Genomic DNA, 18,015 nt, shown 5'->3' with positions numbered 1-18,015 from the left:
GAGACATTCATTCCATTTTGTATAAAATAAAAATTTGACAAATGTCTCTTGCAATGTATAGGATGTATGCTACAATACTTTTTTTTATGTATTATATAAACACATTTCACCTTTCTATTTAAGGTCTGAAATTATCAATGATAACAATATCTCAAACAGTAATTTTTTACTAAATGTAATTTGGAAATAATTACTTGGAATCAATACCCTCAATAGCTGAAGGGATGTGGTAGCCTTCAGGGATTTATCACCATTCTCAGTTTAAAATCAATATTGGCAATACATCATCATACTGAGCCATGCATATTGGTATTATGTGATATGGTGATGAACATAGCCTATTAAACACTGCAGTAATAATTTCAGATAACAGGAGATTATGATGTTATCAACACATGAAAACCATCACCAGCACTTAGACAAAGTTATGACTCAGAGGCTTCATTTTAACATGTGTGCTTATTTCTAGAATGATTTCGGAGAGATTGTTTTAACTTGATTTTGATTAAGTACAAAAGGCTTACAAAATATTTACATTTTCTGTAGATTCTTTAAACTGCTTCCAATTCAACCTACAATTCAATTTTGACCATGATTGCAGTACAGTGAATGGGTTCCAGGGGGCAGTATTGACCTGGCAGAGATAAACTTGGCCACACTGCAGGTTGACCACAGAAAAACATACAGACAGGCAAGACAGCAAATAATCAAACCCTAATCTATAGCTTAGACACTTTCACCACTAATATTTCACCACAAATTGACTGTTTCATAAAGACTGTATCAGCAACACCCATACAGATCCTGCTAGAGAATTACACTCTCCAGCCTTACTGTATTACCAACTTCTGAAGTGTGACATTGACATTTGATTGGTCATTATTTCACTTTCCTTGGGGAAGGTTAAGTCAACTATTGTTGGAAGATACAGTATGACAGAAATAAGTCACAGTGTCATTACTGAAAATTACAAACACTTGAGTAATATACTTCCCTTTCATCTTTAATTTGATGATTACCATTTTGACAAGCATGACTAGATCTCAAAGAAACATCTTCAAAGTAGTTCTAAGAAATATTTTCTTTGGTATTTCTCATTTCAGATGAAGCTATTTCACTTTTCAGAAGGTAGGCCTAGTTGGGTTTAATAGGGATTGAGGTGTGTGCGTGTGTGTGCCTGCGTGTAAGTGTGTGTGTGCGTGTGTGTGTGTGTGTGGATGTGTTTAACTATACCAGAAGTTCCCACAAGAATGGTAAACGAACAAAAATTTGACCAAATGGAGACATTTTGTTTGTCGCCACGAGGTCAAATGCTATTTCTAGGGGGGTTAGAATTGGTTAGAGATAGGTTTAGGGTTAGGGTTAGGAGCTAGGGTTAGTTTTAGGGTTAATGTTAGGTTTTGGGGTTAGGGTTAGGGTTAGGGGTTAGGGAAAATAGGATTTTGAATGGGACTGAATTCTGTGTCCCCACAAGGTTAGTTGTACAAGACGTGTGTGCGTGTGCATTAGTGTTTGTGTGTGGGGGGAGGGGTACATCAAAGTGGATTTAATCATACAAAAATAAATACAATCCCACATGGAAAACATTTCAAAGAAACACATCCAGCTCTGATGTTGAGCATAGTATATTTGAAATGATAAACTGGGTGGTTCGAGCCCTGAATGCTGATTGATGAAAGCCTTGGTATATCAGATCATATACCACGGGTACGACAAAATATTTATTTTTATAATTATGTTGGAAACCAGTTTATAATAGCAATAAGGCACCTCAGGGGTTTGTGATATATGGCCAATATACCACGGCTAAGGGCTGTGTCCTAGCACTCTGCGTTGCGTCGTGCATAAGAACAGCCCTTAGCCATGGTATAGTGGCCATATACCACATCCCCTCGGCCATTGTTGCTTAAATATACAGTACCAGTCAAAACATTTTACACACCTACTCATTCAAGGGTTTTTCTTTATTTTTACTATTTTCTACATCGTAGAATAATAGTGAACACATCAAAACTATGAAATAATACATATGGAATCATGTAGTAACCGAGAAAGTGTTAAACAAATCAAAATATATTTTATATTTGAGATTCTTCAAATAGACACCCTTTGCCTTAATGCCAGCTTTGCACACTCTTGGCATTCTCTCAACCAGCTTCACCTGGAATGCTTTTCCAAAGATCTTGAAGGAGTTCCCACACATGCAGAGAACTTGTTGGCTGCTTTTCCTTCACTCTGATGTCCGACTCATCCTAAACCATCTCAGTTGGGTTGAGGTCGGGGGATTGTGGAGGCCAGCTCATATGATGCAGCACTTCATCACTCTCCTTCTTGGTAAAATAGCCCTTACACAGCCTGGAGGTGGGTTGGGTCATTGTCCTGTTGAAAAACAAATGACAGTCCCACTAAGCCCAAACCAGATGGGATGGCGTAACGCTGCAGAATGCTGTGGTAGCCATGCTGGTTAAGTGTGCCTTGAATTGTAAATAAATCACGGACTGTGTCACCAGCAAAGCAACCCCACACCATAACACCTCCTCCTCCATGCTTTACGGTGGGAGCTACACATGCGGAGATCATCCGTTCACCCACACTGCGTCTCACAAAGACACAGCGGTTGGAACCAAAAATCTCAAATTTGGATACTAGACCAAAGGACACATTTCCACCGGTCTAATGTCCATTGCTCGTGTTTCTTGGCCCAAGCAGGTCTCTTCTTGTTATTGGTGTCCTTTAGTAGTGGTTTCTTTGCAGCAATTCGACAATGAAGGCCTGATTCACACAGTCCCCTCTGAACAGTTGATGTTGAGATGTGTCTGTGACTTGAACTCTGTAATGCATTTATTTGGGCTGCAATTTCTAAGGCTAGCAACTCTAATGAACTCATCCTCTGCAGCAGAGGTAACTCTGGGTCCTCATGAGAGCCAGTTTCATCATAGCGCTTGATGGTTTTTGCGACTGCACTTGAAGAAACTTTAAAAGTTCTTGAAATGTTCCGTATTGACTGACCTCATGTCTTAAAGTAATGATGGACTGTCGTTTCTCTTTGCTTATTTGAGCTGTTCTTGCCACAATATGGACTTGGTCTTTTACCAAATAGGGCTATCTTCTGTATACCCCCCCTACCTTGTCACAACCCAACTGATTGGCTCAAACGCATTAAGAAATTCCACAAATTAACTTTTAACAAGGCACACCTGTTAATTGAAATGCATTCCAGGTGACTACCTCATGAAGCTGGTTGAGAGAATGCCAAGATGCATCAAGGCAAAGGGTGGCTATTTGAAGAATATCAAATATCAAATATATTTGGATTTGTTTAACACTTTTTTGGTTGCTACATGATTCCATATGTGTTATTTCATAGTTTTGATGTCTTCACTATTATTCTACAATGTAAAAAAAATTAAAAATAAAGAAAAACCCTTGAATGAGTAGGTGTGTCCAATCTTTTGACTGGTAGTGTATATTGTAACCACTTTTCTCTCAATTACAGTGGGGAGAACAAGTATTTGAAACACTGCCGATTTTGCAGGTTTTCCTACTTACAAAGCATGTAGAGGTCTGTAATTTTTATCATAGGTACACTTCAACTGTGAGAGACGGAATCTAAAAATCAAAAATCCAGAAAATCACATTGTACGATTTTTAAGTAATTAATTTGCATTTTATTGCATGACATAAGTATTTGATCACCTACCAACCAGTAAGAATTCTGGCTCTCACAGACCTGTTAGTTTTTCTTTAAGAAGCCCTCCTGTTCTCCACTCATTACCTGTATTAACTGCACCTGTTTGAACTCGTTACCTGTATAAAAGACACCTGTCCACACACTCAATCAAACAGACTCCAACCTCTCCACAATGGCCAAGACCAGAGAGCTGTGTAAGGACATCAGGGATAAAATTGTAGACCTGCACAAGGCTGGGATGGGCTACAGGACAATAGGCAAGCAGCTTGGTGAGAAGGCAACAACTGTTGGCGCAATTATTAGAAAATGGAAGAAGTTCAAGATGACGGTCAATCACCCTCGGTCTGGGGCTCCATGCAAGATCTCACCTTGTGGGGCATCAATGATCATGAGGAAGGTGAGGGATGAGCCCAGAACTACATGGCAGGACCTGGTCAATGACCTGAAGAGAGCTGGGACCACAGTCTCAAAGAAAACCAATAGTATCACACTACGCCGTCATGGATTAAAATCCTGCAGTGCACGCAAGGTCCCCCTGCTCAAGCCAGCGCATGTCCAGGCCCGTCTGAAGTTTGCCAATGACCATCTTTATGATCCAGAGGAGGAATGGGAGAAGGTCATGTGGTCTGATGAGACAAAAATAGAGCTTTTTGGTCTAAACTCCACTCGCCATGTTTGGAGGAAGAAGAAGGATGAGTACAACCCCAAGAACACCATCCCAACCATGAAGCATGGAGGTGGAAACATCATTCTTTGGGGATGCTTTTCTGCAAAGGGGACAGGACGACTGCACCGTTTTGAGGGGAGGATGGATGGGGCCATGTATCGCGAGATCTTGGCCAACAACCTCCTTCCCTCAGTAAGAGTATTGAAGATGGGTCGTGGCTGGGTCTTCCAGCATGACAACGACACGATACACACAGCCAGGGCAACTAAGGAGTGGCTCCGTAAGAAGCATCTCAAGATCCTGGAGTGGCCTAGCCAGTCTCCAGACCTGAACCCAATAGAAAATCTTTGGAGGGAGCTGAAAGTCCGTATTGCCCAGCGACAGTCCCGAAACCTGAAGGATCTGGAGAAGGTCTGTATGGAGGAGTGGGCCAAAATCCCTGCGGCAGTGTGCAAACCTGGTCAAGACCTACAGGAAACGTATGATCTCTGTAATTGCAAACAAAGGTTTCTGTACCAAATATTAAGTTCTGCTTTTCTGATGTATCAAATACTTATGTCATGCAATAAAATGCAAATTAATTACTTAAAAATCGTACAATGTGATTTTCTGGATTTTTGATTGTTAGATTCCGTCTCTCACAGTTGAAGTGTACCTATGATAAAAATTCCAGACCTCTACATGCTTTGTAAGTAGGAAAACCTGCAAAATCGGCAGTGTATCAAATACTTGTTCTCCCCACTGTAACTGGAGAGGGAGAGCAGCAGTGTAGTTTGATCATACCACTCACTGAATTGTGACCATATTATTTCAACATATTGTTGTTTGACTGTATATAGAATGTATCTCAGAGCTTATGCAATCAAATATAAAAGTAACCCTTATTTTTTACTACCTTGGCACAGCTAAGAAAGTTCCTCTGTTCCACCCACTGCTCACTGTATTATCAAATAGGATTTTAAATGTCTAAGATTTTAACATAACATTCACATAATGGTTGTCTAGTTCTGCAACAAACCTTATAACATTTAATTGAAGACAATGGTAATCAACACAATACAAACCACCGCATTAACATAAACATGCTATAATATTGTGTCTCATGAAATTACATTTTATGGATGTTAGATAGGCCTAGATTTAGAGATTTAGAGGCCACATGACAACAAACCAACCATGGGTGTACTAAAGACATCTGAGTAACAAGTTGCACAATAAAAAAAACAGCAAACTCCAAAAATACCCAGCTAACCATTGTCCTGGCTTGCCTCATTGTTGACCACAGCATATTGTGAACTCTGAAAAGCAGCTGAAAAGAAGCCAGCACAACAGTGGTTAAAGGCCAGATCACAGCTGAGGCCACGACACTCCAGTCACATACAAACTCAGCCGGCGAGATGGACAGATGAGATGGAGTGGTTAGATATTAGAGTAGGAGAGAGCAGGATATGGCTGGGCTGCAGATGAGGCCTGGCAGAGAGAGGCAGACAGCTCCAGGGAGAATAGGCCAGCAGTACCATGCAGGTGGCTGGCTGGTGGCCCTCAGATGGGCCTGCCGCCAGTCTTGCCCTGGGCCCCATCCCGGGCTGCCTGCTCTCTATTCAGCCCTTTGTGTTACTGTGAGGCAAGCCAGACAAATCCATGTCTCATCATCATCACACACTGTGATAGCAGTGACTCAGCGTCAATATCCCTGTCACCTGAATCAATAGTGATGACTGAATCACACAACGCACGTGTGCGCACACGCATGCACACACACACAAAACTGATAAATAAACAATTAAACAGACAAAGGCTGGATATGGTCCTTGCAGTAATATATTCTTCTCATTTACATGAAGCCTTAAATCCAATTGGGAAGCAATATACCCATACAAAGCTTCAAGTGTCAAGTAATAATGCAGTTAGAGATGTCATGAGAATATAATGTCTTTGGACTGGCTCTCGCTGTTTGTTTTCCTCTGCAGATATCAGTTTCAAAGCAAGCAGGGAATCAGAACAACCCACTGCTATTTGTTTTTCCTTTTGTGGCTGTGAAGCTACAAAAGAGACTGTACAGTATATTGAAGAGTTTATTTCCAAAATGCTATATATCCATTTTCAGAAATGTTGGTAAATTAGCTTTTATTGTTTGAAGAACTTATGAAAGAGATTGGTTTGTTTTTTTCCACTATTTAATCATGGCATGGTGTTGTTCTATGACAGACATGTATTTGTTTGAAATTTCATTTCAGAGAGACAAATAATAATGTTTTGCAAAACGCTATATATCCGCCTCACTCTCAGAGAAATAAGTAATAGTACTGCTAGGTTTTACCCAGTCAAATGTAACAAATAACTATATATTTTTTATAAAGATCTGTACAAATTATACATTTGTGTCAATACAGTAATATGAGATCTGTCTGTAAAACATTGACATTTGACATTTGAAACATAGCGTTTTGCAACAAAACATTGTTTTATTATACACAACATCTATGAATAAAAAAATTGGAGAACAGGAATATTTTAACACACACACACACACACACACACACACACACACACACACACACACACACACACACACACACACACACATGAAGGTACCCATAAGCAATCATTTCTAGTGAAAAAACACAAATGTGAAAAATGTGTGGATATACTGTAGCATTTAGGAAATAAACTCTTCATGTATGTTACCTTAAATCCATGTTGGCTTGGTGTTGGTTGTGGAGGCATGACTGAGGTTCATGTACTATGGTCACATCAGTGAACAGGGCCTAATGAGAAGCAGGGCCTTGGGAGGTGGGAGGTAGGAGCTGGATGGGCCCTGAGGATGGGGTCACCCTGGGTTAACTATCAAAGATGAGGGCAAACCTATCCCTGTGGAAAAGACCCAGAAGAAAACATCACCCTGCACAAGCTAATCCCTCCAAACAGAACAGGGAGTTCCCCTGCGATTAAATAATTAATCCAAGACACTGGAAACTGATTATTTTCACTCTACTAACTCCTTACTGGTCACAGCCTACAAGACTGGACACTGCCACACTTTGGCCTAAAACATTTTTGGTCTGTTGAGTCTAAAATGTCATCATTCAGCCATCTTATGTTAATAACTTTAGTGGATGGTTTGGTTTGACATTTGGCACAATAGCTGTGTATGATGGTAAAAAGAAGCCTTTATCCTCTCTCTTTGTAAATATTGTAGTTTGTTTTATTTCAATTTGCAGAAATATTTATTTTTTCATAGAAAAATTGTATTACTCCATGTGCGTTTTGCCAAGGCTTAGCTTTTGAGAGCATTTCATGTTTTTCTGCAAAGATTCTGACCATAAGAAATTGAGACATGTTTATTTCTTTGAGTGTTTATTGAACAATATCTGAAGGAATGAATAAAGTATATATGGTTAACCATGGAGAAAATATGATAATAAATGTATTATAGAGTCTTGGAAAGATTTGTGTGGGGATTTTGAGAAACACCCAGCAAATGTGGAAACCACACAGTGATAGTGAAAAACCATATGAAAATAAAGACAGATGTGGAAGTCCAACATTTAGCTTGACAGAAAGTGGCAAAAATGAAGTTGTCTAGACGGCTAGTTTTTATTAGATGAAAACCTGGCTCTATTAATGCATTCTCTTAACCCTCCCGTTGTCCTCATATTCTGTACACACCACGTGTCCTCCGGGTCGAACTGTCCCGCCTTCACTGAACCCCCAATTAGCACATGTGGGACAGTATGCATGTGCACAGGCTTTGCAGATATATTTGTTACACCTGCAGCACACCGTCTGTGTTTTACAGTCCTTCTTGGGTGGGCAGATCTGACAGCTATTCCTCTTACTCGCCCCAGCGGGGCTAGTGGGTGGTGTGGTGGCGGCGACGGCAGTGGCTGGGCCAGTGGCTGGGGCCGTGGCTGGATCGTCAGGTTGGTGCCGAGATGTAGCCCTCTGAAGAGCTTTGACAACTGCCGCAGATGCTTCTGTGCGGGGGAGTCACCCCCTTCTTTGGATGAATGGTGTTACAAGTGCCCTTCCCAGCTGCTCCAGGAATACCCTCCTCTTGTTGCGCTTCCCAGTCATCCAGCTGGGGTTGATCTCTCTCCATATCACAAAGGCATTGTAGGAGGAGACATCAATGATGTTGTGGAAGATGACCAGGGGCCAGCGGGCGGTCATCCTTCTGCAGCTGTACGTTCCAATGACCTTATCTAGGTTGTCCACATCTCCTTTGTTGCAGTTGTAGTCTAGGATGATGGCCTGCTTGCTGTTCTGGCGGTGGCTAATTTCAGGCCATGTGTGCAGTGTGCTCAGAAGTGCCACATTCTTGTTTTTCTTTGGCAGGTAAAACACCAGAGTGGTGGTAGGCGTGAACACCTCTCGTCCCTTTGACGCAAGCAGTGCAGGTGGGAGCTCAGGCTTGTTCTTTCGAACTGTGCCAACCATGGTGATGTTCCTCTGGAGGAGCTGCTGTCCGAGTTCATAAGAGGTGAAGAAATTGTCGCATGTGACATTGCGGCCCCTAAGTCCCTCGGTCACGTCAAGCACGACCCGCAGCCCCTGCTTCTTCTCTGGGCTTCCGCCGGTGGGCTTGCCGGTGTAGACTTGCATTTTCCAGGCGTAGCTGGATTTTGCGTCGCAGGCCACCCATGACTTGATCCCGTATTATGCTTGGCATGTACTGCCGGAAAGGACAACGGCCTTTGGGGGGGGGACAGAAGAGATTGTTAGCAACGTCTCTCCTTCGCCTTCGCCCATTTCTTCTCGCTCTTCCTCTGAACACGAGGACGACGCGTCGTCGTGCTCCGGGTTGTATTCCTCGCCGTCTTCCTCTTCTGACACATCCTCCGCTTCCTCTTCCTCGGCAGAATCGCAGTAGTCTTCTTCTTGATCCACGTTTGATGAACACATCTGCTCTAGGACCTGTTCGGCGGTGAAACGGGCACTCATCGCTTCGGCTCCTTGCTTGCTGGTCGACGCAGCCTGTCTTCTTTGGTGGACGGGGGAGGGCTCTGGACCTCTACCTACCACAGTATTAGTATCTTTTGGTTTCCTACGGCCTCCTTCTTGGTGGGAATGTCAACAAAGCCAAGTCTTTCACTTTTCTTCCATTACAAAAGAAACTAACACTAAAACACACCACAGTCACCTCAACACAGGACATCGGGGAGGGACACTTATTCCCTCCTCCGCAAGGGGGTCATTTTCACCCACAGGACATCGGGGAGGGCTAATAATTCTCCGGGGGAGGGGTTATTTTGACCCCAGGACAACGGGAGGGTTATTAAAGTCAACCTTTGGGCAGCTTTGTTCAATAAGTCAAACCCAATCCAAATTTCTATGAATGTATACTTTACTATGTTTAAACTTTTAAACACAGTAAAATGGCGTTCAATCCCAACAGAACGTTTTCTTACAACACTATTTCAATCGTTCAAACAAGCCTACTTAAAAATGTCAAACAATGTGTGCAATTTAACTCAATGATAATGCTGATTTTAATGTCATCAACAGTTGTCATCACCTCTTTTGAGGCGTTATTTAGTCCCTCTTTGCGACGTCAGGCAATATAACTATTATGACCGTTACTCAATCAAGATGAAGTGCTTCTTATAAAACTAGAACATCGTTTCCTGAATCCATTGTCCACCATGGTCTAAGAGTGCATCCACCTGTCATACCGTCACAGGGCTGGCTGATTCAGCAGTGTGGTCCACCTAACTTCACAATTCATGTCAAACCCTCCATGGGATCACTACATGGATATCAAGTTAACAGCTCCTCCCTATGTTCTGAGATGATAGACGACCCCAATCGTACTGCTAACACAACCCACCATCCAAAGCAGGATCACATGGATGTTATGCATGTATAAGCACCCAGAGATAAGCCAACACACACCTAGACATACAGCGCCTTCAGAAAGTATTCACACCCCTTGACTTTTTCCACATTTTGTGGTGTTAAAGCCTGAATTTAAAATGATTCAATTGAGATTAATGGTCATTGGCCTACACACAATTCCCCAAAATGTCAAAGTGGAATTATGTTTTCGAAGTGTTTACAAATTAATAAAAAATTAAAAGTTGAAATATCTTGAGTCAATAAGTATTCAACCCCTTTGTTATGGCAAGTCTAAATGAGTTCAGGAGCAAAAATGAGCTTAACAAGTCACGAAATAAGTTGCATTGACTCACTCTGTGTGCATGAACATGATTTTTGAATGACTACCTCGTCTTTGTACCCCACACATACAATTATATGAAAGGTCCCTCAGAAGAGCACTGTATTTCAAACACAGATTCTACCACAAAGACCAGGGAGGTTTTCCAATGCCTCGCAAAGAAGGGCACCTATTGGTAGAAAAAAAGCATACATTGAATATCCTTTGTGCATGGTGAAGTTATTAATTCTACCAGCTCTCACTGTAAGGGTTGGTGTGAGGTGTGACCCTGGTGCTGTGCAGGATAGACAGTAGGCAGAGATGGTGAAACAAGGATCTTTACTGGTGGTCCCAAAACCAGGATACAAAATAACGAACTTGTGACGATAAAATAAAGGAGGAGCAAATTGGTCTCCAAAAACAGGCTGACAGCAAACACACGAAATACTAACTAAGACTGAAAACAACAATGAAACAGGGAGAACACTTCTCAAGTACCTGTACATACGTCTCGCGATCAGACACTGATTAGTACTCTTTGGCATCGAGAAACTAGCAGAGAAAAAAGAGCAAGGGAAGTGAGGGCATAAATACACAGGTGAACAGGTAGACACAGGTGACACCAATAGGACAATGATTAGTCCAGACTGTGAGTGAGGAGGTGCCTAAGGTTGTCGGAGGATGACACCTAGTGGGTTGCTCCGGAACTGTGACCCCCTCCTGTAACACTCACAGTCTCACATCAGAATTAGACGTTCATCCATGTTTCTCAAATTACAAATTTCGAAGTTATTCCAAATATCAAGTGTTTATGGTTAAGTTCAGACATTAACTCCGAATTTTTAAGCTTAGGGTTAAGTTCAGGCATTAACTCCAACTCCAAATTCTTAAGGTTAGGCATTAACTCTGAATGGTTAAGGTAATGGTTTAGGTTTGGGATAGGCTTAAAACAAAAATATAAAAAACAACTCTCTATTGCTGGATTTGAGCTTCTTTGGAATCAGAGGCAGATGCTTATGTCCTAGCAAAACCGAAACCTACTTGAAGGTAACAACACTCACTGTGCCCCTATTGGCCGGTTTCCACATCATCTCCCAAATACTGACTTGTATCACCAACCTGGTCTCAGAGCATTTCGTATTATTCTGTATGTAAATCTGAGGCAATCCATTTAGTATGATATGTTACGTTTCGTATAGTAAGTATTTGTGGATGTCCATCACCCATTTCGTATGATGTGTAACGAATTACAATTAATATTATATGTTACGAATTTGCTAAATGTAAAATATGTTACCAATTTGTAAAACATACTATATGTTACTAATTTGCTAAATGTATGATATGTTACGAATTCTAGCTAGATGCCTAATGTTAGCTAGGCTTGGGATTAGGGTAAAGGGTTAAGGTTAGGGTTAGGGGAAGGGTTAGCTAACATGCTAAGTAGTTTCAAAGTAGCTAAAAAGTAGTAAGTAGTAATGCTAAAGTTGTCTGTGATTAGATTCAAACTTTCACGCTCTACGCCCACTAACTCAGGTATGTGAATACTTACAGTATGTAAAGGACATAATTTCTGTATTTCATTTTCAATAAATGTGCAGAAATGTCTAAAAACATGTTTTCACTTTGTCATTATGAGGTATTCTGTGAGATTGAGTTTGATTTTTTTTTTAAACTTTATTTGAAATACAGTCTGTAAAACAACAAAATGTGGAATAAGTCAAGGGGTATGAATACTTTCTGAAACTGACGATCTCGTACAACGCTGTGTACTACTTCCTTCACAGAACAGCGCAAACTGGCTCTAACCAGAATAGAAAGAGGAGTGGGAGGCCCCGGTGCACAACTGAGCAAGAGGACAAATACATTAGAGTGTCTAGTTTGAGAAACAGACGCCTCACAGGTCCTCAACTGGCAGCTTCATTAAATAGTACCCGCAAAACACCAGTCTCAACGTCAACAGTGAAGAGGTGACTCCGGGATGCTGACCTTCTAGGCAGAGTTGCAAAGAAAAAGCCATATCTCAGACTTTAGATTAAGATGGGCAAAATAACACAGACACTGGACAGAGGGAAGATTGGAAAAAAGTGTTATGGACAGACGAATCGAAGTTTGAGGTGTTTGGATCACAAAGAAGAACATTTGTGAGACGCAGACCAAATGAAAAGATGCTGGAGGAGTGCTTGATGCCATCTGTCAAGCATGGTGGAGGCTATATGATGGTCTGGGGGTGCTTTGGTGGTGGTAAAGTGGGAGATTTGTACATGTTAAAAGGGATCTTGAAGAAGGAAGGCTATCACTCCATTTTGCAACGCCATGCCTACCCTGTGGACGCGCTTGATTGGAGCCAATTTCCTCCTACAACAGGACAATGACCCAAAGCACAGCTCCAAACTATGCAATAACTATTTAGGGAAAAAGCAGTCAGCTGGTATTCTGTCTATAATGGAGTGACCAGCACAGTCACCGGATCTCAACCCTATTGAGCTGTTGTGGGAGCAGCTTGACCATATGGTACGTAAGAAGTGCCCATCAAGCCAATCCAACTTGTGGGAGGTGCTTCAGGAAGCATGGGGTGAAATATCTTCAGATTACCTCAACAAATTGACAACTAGAATGCCAAAGGTCTACAAGGCTAATTGCTGCAAATGGAGGATTCTTTGACGAAGCAAAGTTTAATGGACACAATTATTATATCAATAAAAAATCATTATTTTTAACCTTATCAATGACTATATTTCCTTTGCATTTTGCTATATGTCCTATTCAAACTCATTTCATGTATGTTTTTATGGAAAACAAGGACATTTCTAAGTGACCCCAAACTTTTGAACGGTAGTGTACTATAAAACTATGAATGTGCCAGAACCTTCTGATGATTATCTTAATATTGCTTTAATCTTTATATTTGTCTTGAGTCTGCTTGCTTTTTGTTTTGGTTGCCTTAGAGCCATAAACAAACATGTTTAGACATGTAAAAAATGTATAGCGGTAGCAGCTGTATTTTCCCATTATGTCAAATGAATCAGCAAAGAGTACAACTGTGAAGTAATAAGGTTGTTAAAGACTTCAGTTATTGGTTATTGGATATGATCATAATGAGTGTACTAGATTAGCGGTTCCTCATCATCCAGTCAACATGGAGGAAAAATAAACACCAATAGCCATTAAGACATCGCTCAGCAATTTGTAGCCTACTGGGTCCTAAAGCACCAGTAACGTGAGTTGTTTCTACACTGAACAAAAATATAAACGCAACATGTAAAGTGTTGGTCCCATGTTTCATGAGCTGAAATAAAAGATCCCAGAAAATGTCCATACGCACAAAAAGCTTATTTCTCTTAAATTTTGTGCACAAATTTGTTTACATCCCTGTTAGTGAGCATTTCTCCACTTGGCAGGTGTGGCATATCAAGAAGCTGATTAAACAGCATGATCATTACACAGTTGCACCTTGCTCTGGGGACAATAAAAGGCCACTGCAAAATGTGGAATTTTGTCACAATGACACAGGAGTGTGCAAGTGGCATGCTGACTGAAGGAATGTCCACGAGAGCTGATGCCAGATCATTTAATGTTCATTTCTCTACAATAAGCTGCCTCTAACATCGTTTTAGAGAATTTGCCAACCAGCCTCACAACCGCAGACCACGTGTAACCAGCCCAGGACCTCCACATCTGGCTTCTTCACCTGCGGGATCGCCTGAGAACAGCGACCCGGACAGCTGATGAAACTGTGGGATTGCACAACCGAAGAATGTCTGCACAAACTGTCAGAAACCGTCTCTCATCTGCGTGTTCGTCGTCCTCACCAGGGTCTTGACCTGACTGCAGTTCGGCGTCGTAACCGACTTCAGTGGGCAAATGCTCACCTTCGATGGCCAAAGGTATGTGGAACAGCATATACGCTATATAGACAAAAGTATGTGGATACCCTTCAAATTAGTGGATTCGGCTATTTCAGCCACACCCGTTGCTGACAGGTGTATAAAATCAAGAACACAACCATGCAATCTCTATAGACAAACATTGGCACTTACTACAGAGCTCAGTGACTTTCAACGTAGCACCGCCATAGGATGCCACCCTTCCGACAAGTCAGTTCGTCAAATTTCTGCCATGCTAGAGCTGCCCCCGGTCAACTGTAAGTGCTGTTATTGTGAAGTGGAAACTGCTAGGAGCAACAACGGCTCAGCCGTTAAGTGATGGGCCACACAAGCTCACAGAACGGGACCACCGAGTGCTGAAGCGCGTAGAGCGTAAAAATCGTCTGTCCTCGGTTGCAACACTCACTACAAAATTCCAAACTCCCTCTGGAAGCAACGTCAGCACAATAACTTTCGTTGGGAGCTTCATGAAAAGGGTTTCCATGGCCGAGCAGAAGCACACAAGCCTAAGATCACCATGCGCAATGCCAAGCGTCTGCTGGAGTGGTGTAAAGCTCGCTGACATTGGACTCTGGAGCAGTGGAAACGCATTCTCTGGAGTGATGAATCACACTTCACCATCTGGTAGTCTGACAGACGAATCTGGATTTGGCGGATGCGAATCTGGATTTGGAGAAGGCTACCTGCCTGAATGCATAGTGCCAACTCTAAAGTTTGGTGGAGGAAGAATAATGGTCTGGGGCTGTTTTCCATGGTTCGGGCTAGGCCCCTTAGTTCCAGTGAGGAGAAATCTTAATGCTACAGCATACAATGACATTCTAGACGATTCTGTGCTTCCAACTTTGTGGCAAAAGTTTGGGGAAGGCCCTTTCCTGTTTCAGCATGACAATGCACAATGCGAGGTCCATACAGAAATGGTTTGTCGAACTCCTTTGGGATGAATTGGAACGCCGACTGCGAGCCAGGCCTAATCGCCCAACATCAGTGCCCGACCTCACTAATGCTCTTGTGGCTGAAAGGAAGCAATTCCCCGCAGCAATGTTCCAACATCTAGTGGAGATCCTTCCCAGAAGAGTGGAGGCTGTTATAGCAGCAAAGGGGGGACCAACTCCATATTAATGCCCATGATTTTGGAATGAGATGTTCGACGAGCACGTGTCCACATACTTTTTGCCATGTATTGGACAATGTCAAGCAATACTCAACCTCATCATAAATTGATTAATTTCTAATCAAATCAAATTTTATTCATCACATGCTTTGTAAACAACAGGTGTAGACTAACAGTGAAATGCTTGCTTACGGGCAGAGAGAAAGAAAATAGAAAAATAATAGAAAAGTAAACCACGTAATAATAAAATCAATAATAAATACACAGTGAGTAGTGATAAGTTGGCTATATACACGGTGTACCAGTACTGAGTCGATGTGCAGGGGTACGAGGTAATTGAGGTAGATATATACATATGACTAGGAATAAAGTGACAGATAATGAACAGTTGCAGCAGTATATGTGATGAGTCAAGAAAGCTAGTGCAAATGGGGTCAATGCAGATAGTACTGGTAGCTATTTGGTTAACTATTGAACTAACTATTTAGCAGTCTTATAGCTTCGGGTAGAAGCTGTTCAGGGTCCTGTTTGTTCCAGACTTGGTGCATCGGTACCGCTTGCCATGGAGTAGCAGAGAGAACAGTCTATGACTTGGGTGGCGGGAGTCTTTGACACTTTTTAGGGCCTTCCTCTGACACGCCTGGTACAGAGGTCCTGGATGGCAGGGAGCTCGGCCCCAGTGATGTACTGGGCCATACGCACTACCCTCTGTAGCACCTTGCGGGTCTCATGCTAAGCAGTTGTCATACCAAGTGGTGATGCAGCCAGTCAAGATGCTCTCAATGGTGCAGCTGTAGATCTTTTTGAGGATCTGAGGGCCAAGGCCATATTTTTTCAGCCTCCTGAGGGTGAAGAGGCGTTGTCATTCCCTGTTCATGACTGTGTTGGTGTCAGCGGCGGCCCACCCAGTAGGGCGTTAGGGGTGGAGACCCACTTGTGATTGGTCCCCCCAAAAAAACAAACAACTAAAATAAAATATATAATATATATTATATAATTCATGGATTATGTTTTAAATACTCATAAAAGTGCAGTAAATGTGTACATTTTCTTGTTTCAAAAATATATTGTTCAAAACAAGCTGTTCAGTTACTTACTACTCTGCCCCTCAGTGACTGCCAGCAGCAGCTCCGCCTCCATGGGCGCATAGGCCGTGCGAACATTTCTTGGATTGTTTTGCCAGCTATTTGCTATGAGGGGGAACTGCCCCAATGAAATCGCAGGATTTCATAGCATAAATTAAAACAGCACAAAGTAAATGGAACTTCCTGGGGCACTCAAGTTTGCGTCCTTTCAGTCAGAACTTCTGGGTCTGCTCTACTCTCCTCCTCCCAATGAGTCTCTCGAGCCAGACGGCTTACTTCCGCACTTGAAACTAGATCTGCTCTATCAGGTACATATGGGGCTAAAGCAAAAAGCTAATTGTAATTAACTTGTAAATAAATTGTCATAACATTCATGGGAGCCTGGGACCTGATAAACCAGAAAACTACATCCAACAAGATGTAGTTGTAGGTCAGACTAAAACAGCATAAAACTGGGTGTATCACAAAGCATGATCAAATTAATTAGCCAGCTACAGTCATTTTGAGAAACATTGAAAAATAGTTTGGTCGATTTTTTTTGTCAAATTAACCAGTTATCTACCTTTTGATAAGCTTGCTAGCTAGCTAACGTTAGCTGGTAGCTTGCTAGCTAGTTAGCTCCCATGCCAATTTAAAATCTTTGTAGCCCATTCCTGCAGTCAAATGACGAAATCGCACTCTAGTGGCCTCATGGGTGGAATGTTATTAATATTTTCATAATTCATAATACATCAATATTATTACAAAAAAACTACAGAAAATCCGGTGTTTCTTTTTCAAACGGTTTTGTTATATTTCAGTCTTCTGTGATGTATATGAAGTGTAATATTGGGATACAAACTCAAAATGTCATACATTTCAACCCTATATCTGACACGGTACAGGTTTCTTATTTTTCAAGCACATAACCATGTGTTTGAGGTGTATACTTTTGTTTCAAAGTAGATTTGTTTAAGACTACCAAGAAACATTTTGTGTGACCCTGATTTAGCCCACTGCAGTAATAGGCTAAACTAATATCTGACTAACTCGGAAATATAAAGTTATTTCTGAATGAAAGTTAACTGGTGCACTCGTTCGTTCGTGAGCTGGCTCCTCGTTGTAAATAGTATAATCTAATCTGTTCAAAACAGTGGCAGCATGTGCAGCAGTGGTCATTCGGTTTTTGACATGCAAAGGAAAATAGGTGTATTCATGCTGTTGTTCAAATGTGTAGATCACTTTATATATATTCTCAAAGAAACTACCGGTAGTTCAAAATCTTGTCATCATATTTTTGTCATGCTGCTTTGTTGACCACTCCAACCACCTTGCGGCCCTGGTATTCAGCCAATCAGCGGCTGCCACTGATTGCTGTGTGTGGACTAGGCTTGGGCGGTATACCGTATATACCTTATACCGGGGTGTATGGGAATAG

The sequence above is a fragment of the Coregonus clupeaformis genome, chromosome 18, assembly GCF_020615455.1.
Source record: "Coregonus clupeaformis isolate EN_2021a chromosome 18, ASM2061545v1, whole genome shotgun sequence".
Lineage (NCBI taxonomy): Eukaryota > Metazoa > Chordata > Actinopteri > Salmoniformes > Salmonidae > Coregonus > Coregonus clupeaformis.
This window is presented reverse-complemented; position numbering follows the sequence as displayed.